Raw genomic sequence first — 3,937 nt, 5'->3', positions numbered from 1 at the left:
TTTTCATGTTTAAAGACCCATTTACTGTGTGTGAGAAAAGGTTGTGTGATATAATATAAACATAACATGTTTTGTGCTAAATTAAATCATTAGCTTTTATATTGCCATTATACTCATCAAAAGCAATTTTTAACTACATTTTAGACTAATGTTAGAAAGCTAAACTTTTGTGCCTCCTGGACTCCAGTTTGAAAACTTTGATTTACATGCTTTAATCCAAATCAACTTTCAGATGAGGAATATAACAGACTGTAAGTTGATCAATGGAAAGGAGGCGGCGAGAACCGGCTTTTCAATATAAATAATAGTTTAATGATAAACTTAAAAGACAACACAAACACACACATGACGGACATGTCCGTAAACGATCTCTCTCTCCCGCACGATCCTCTGCAGTCGACCTTTATCCCTCACGGAGGCTTAATTAGCCTAATACGGGACCGGGTGTGTAGGATCACGACCCGGCCCCGCCCTCCGCCCTGCCACATTCCTCCCTATGGGAGCCCCCGGCCTGACGTACCGGGGCCTGACGTGGGAAGGCGTGCTTTAAGTCTAGTCTGCCAGCAGGTCATCCCCATCTACCTGGACGAGGGAGCGGACAAGGGGAGGGAAACAGAAATAATTAAAATGGGGGGGTACTTCCTGTAACAGTGTAGTACCCCCCAAAAAAACACTGTAAAATTTAAAAGAGGGAAAAGGCCAACGCAGAGCGACAGTGAGAGAGAGAGAGAGGAGAGAGAGAGATGAAAAAATAAAAAACTCTTACTCGCCAGTTCTCCGATACGCCGTAGCTTGTTCCTCGGCCACTCCTCCACGCTCTATCGGACGACAGCCGCGCCTCTCTGTGCGGATCAAAGGCAGTCCTCCAGCCCCTGGCGGACGGAACGCCCTGCCGAGTTCTCGGGGAACAGAAAGGGTCTCCCCCGCCCTTGGCAGCGGTTCTCCCACTCCAGGCGGTCGGCAGTGAGCCCCTCCCCGCTCGCGGGCGGCGGTCTTAAACCCTGCTGCGTTTCAGTGGCCAGTAGGCAACTCCTGCGCCCCTGACCGCTCCAGGCGGTCGGTTAGGAGCCCCTTCTCCCCTCGCGGTCAGTGGCCAATCTTAATTAGCCTAATACGGGACCTGGTGTGTAGGATCACGACCCGGCCCCACCCTCCGCCCTGCCACACAGACAATTTGTCATACAAAGGTAACAATACTTTCAGTGTTGCACTGACAAGTTGTAAGAGTAGCTAGTGTAGTATATACGCTAGCGCAGAAAAAAAGAGACAGACAAGGAAAGGTTTATTATTAATATTTGAGATAAAATTGCATTAGATGTTTAGTCAGTGCCTTTATGCTTGTGTATTGGTTAGGGTCTCATGGAAGAGATAAATATCATATTTTTGTTCTCTCTCAAGACAAATATTGGTTTTCTAGTTGCCCTATGCATCTCCTGCATCATGTGTCAATGCTAAAATCTTGATCAATAGCCCCCATATGCCTTACACCACAAAGTAACATAGCATAGTGTATGTTGAAGTCTGTTGCTGTCCCTCAGGGAGCTAACTAAGGGACATACAGTACAAGTTGTCTTGTTTAAATGGCATTGTTTCCTTTAATGTAGCCTTGAGGACAAAGATAACCTGGAAAAGATCAGCTAAGCTTCTGTCATACATTGTGATCAAGTATTTCAGACACGTTCATTGTAGACATCCTTTAATTGTCAAGGGATCCTATTACTTATGTTTCATGACCTATTGAGGGAGAACAATGATCCCTCTGTGTTAAATTCTGATCTCTTAAAAGCTAAGACTGCATCCCATTTACATTTACTCATTTGGCAGACACTTGTATCCGAAGCACAGACCGTCATGAATATAGGGCTGAAATGTAGTAAGTGGTAACCTTGATGGAGCTCTTAACATAGCACAAGTGACAAGTGCTGAGGTTGCCATACCTTCTTCATAGTCTCAAGTGTTGAGTAACCCCATTGCTCTGGTATAGACTCCTCCTCTATTCAACACTTATGGATGACCCACTTTATCAACTGGAGCAACAGAACCCATTTCTTGTCACATCACTCTAACCTATAGAGAAGATCTGTCCTAGAGGGTTCACTCTTCTGAAAGATGTTTTCTCCAATGTTTTTATCTATTGGGACTGTTTCAGATGGTAAGTCAAATTTCACAATATCTGTGCCCATCGATTTAAACATATTTAAGATTTTGTCTGCATTGTTTATCAGTAATTGTGTAATGTGTATATGAGGGGTCTGACTTGGGCAAGAATTAGTCAGTTGTCGCCTGATAAGAAAGTAAGACTAATAAGTATTTGGACTCATTGAAGTATTTATCGTAGACAACTACATTTGTGGATGAATTTCAGTGCAATCAGTGGGATTTCACAGCTTTTGTCAAATTGGATTAATATAAAAACACAAGACATTCTTACATTTGTTGTGCAATGTGGGGTAAACCGGGTGATCCATTTTATTTATGAAATAAGACAATGTGGTAGAAGTTTCAGTTGCACATTTGCTTTATTCTGTTATGCTACAGTCTAAGCATTTAGCATTAATAGCTTCCACAGCTTCTTCTGCTTCTTGGAGGTGCTGAGCCAATTTCTTTCTAATTGTATAAATATAAAGAGAGTTTAAAAGCTTAATAAAAAATAATAAGCCAGAAAATAAAACATGAAGTCAAAGTAAATTTTTGCTTCTTACTTGGCACCCTCCAGCTTTTCAGTCCTCTGGATGGCATCAGTTTCATACTTGGTTCTCCACTGAGCCAAATCAGACTTTACCTTCGAGAGATTACGCTGCAGCTCAGTTTTGGCTTCCTGTTCCTCCTCAGATCAGAGCAGATCAGAATCATGGCGAGCAGACTGCACCATGTCCTAATGAGTTAAAATAATTCAACCTCTAGGAACATTATAGACTTAAGCAAACCTTGACTTCCTTACACACACTCACTTACAGTACTGATGTTCTCCTGGTTTCTGCGGACTCTCTCCATCTCAGGTGTGTGTGTGCTCTAATTAAATATATTGGAAATATATTTACATAGCAGTTTAACATAATCTTTCTTTCTGTCTCATGTTTCTGTGTTGTTACTAACCTTCAATATTACGATTTGTTCCATGTTGGACACCACATCATCAAGCTCTTAGGCTCACTCTTCTCGTTCTCAAGTTTCTGCTTCACTCTCTGAAGGTTGTCAATCTGCTCTCCCAGATCAGCCACACTGTCTGCTTGTTTCTTCCTCAGTGCAGCAGCAGTGGCCTCATGTTGCAGAGTAGCCTCTTCAAGGTCTCTACGCAGTTTCTGTAACTCAGCTTCATGTTTCTTGTTCATCTCAATCTGGGCAGCAGTGGCACCACCAGCCTCCTTCAACCTCTCACTGATCTCCTCCAGTTCTCTGGACAGATCTGCCTTCTGCTTCTCAAACTTTGCCTGAGCAGCTCCCTCATCTGCCAGCTCTTCCTCAAGTTCCTCTATGTGAAGGACTTTCATCCTCCAGCTTTTGTTTCTTTGAAACCAACTCCACATTAATTTCCTCTTCATTCTCCAGTCTCTCAGTCAGCTCTTTGACTTTGGCCTCAAGCTGAAAGCTGCAGGTCATTCTTCTCTTGGAGCATAGAAACCATCTTTTCTTCGAGTTATATTTACATTCACATTTATGCATTTGGCAGATGCTTTTATCCAAAGTGACTTACAGTGCACTTATTACAGGGACAATCCCCCCGGAGCAACCTGGAGTTAAGTGCCTTGCTCAAGGACACAATGGTGGTGACTGTGGGGATCAAACCAGTGACCTTCTGATTAACAGTTTAGTGCTTTAGCCCACTACACCACCACTCCAGGCAATAGCTCCTTTCTGCTGGCTTCAACTTCCTCCATGTTGGCCATTTCATTCTCAGTCTCAGCAGTTTTTAGCAGAGGCTTGATTTTAAAGTAGA

The 3,937-nt window shown here is 43.1% G+C and overlaps 1 pseudogene; it reads right to left on the bottom strand.

Moving 5' to 3' along the window:
* Positions 1 to 2,190: 2,190 nt before the first annotated feature.
* LOC127635046 (myosin-6-like) lies at positions 2,191 to 3,600 on the bottom strand (annotated as a pseudogene).
* Positions 3,601 to 3,937: the final 337 nt, after the last annotated feature.

This window comes from Xyrauchen texanus, chromosome 42, assembly GCF_025860055.1.
Source record: "Xyrauchen texanus isolate HMW12.3.18 chromosome 42, RBS_HiC_50CHRs, whole genome shotgun sequence".
NCBI lineage: Eukaryota > Metazoa > Chordata > Actinopteri > Cypriniformes > Catostomidae > Xyrauchen > Xyrauchen texanus.
This window is presented reverse-complemented; position numbering and strand designations above follow the sequence as displayed.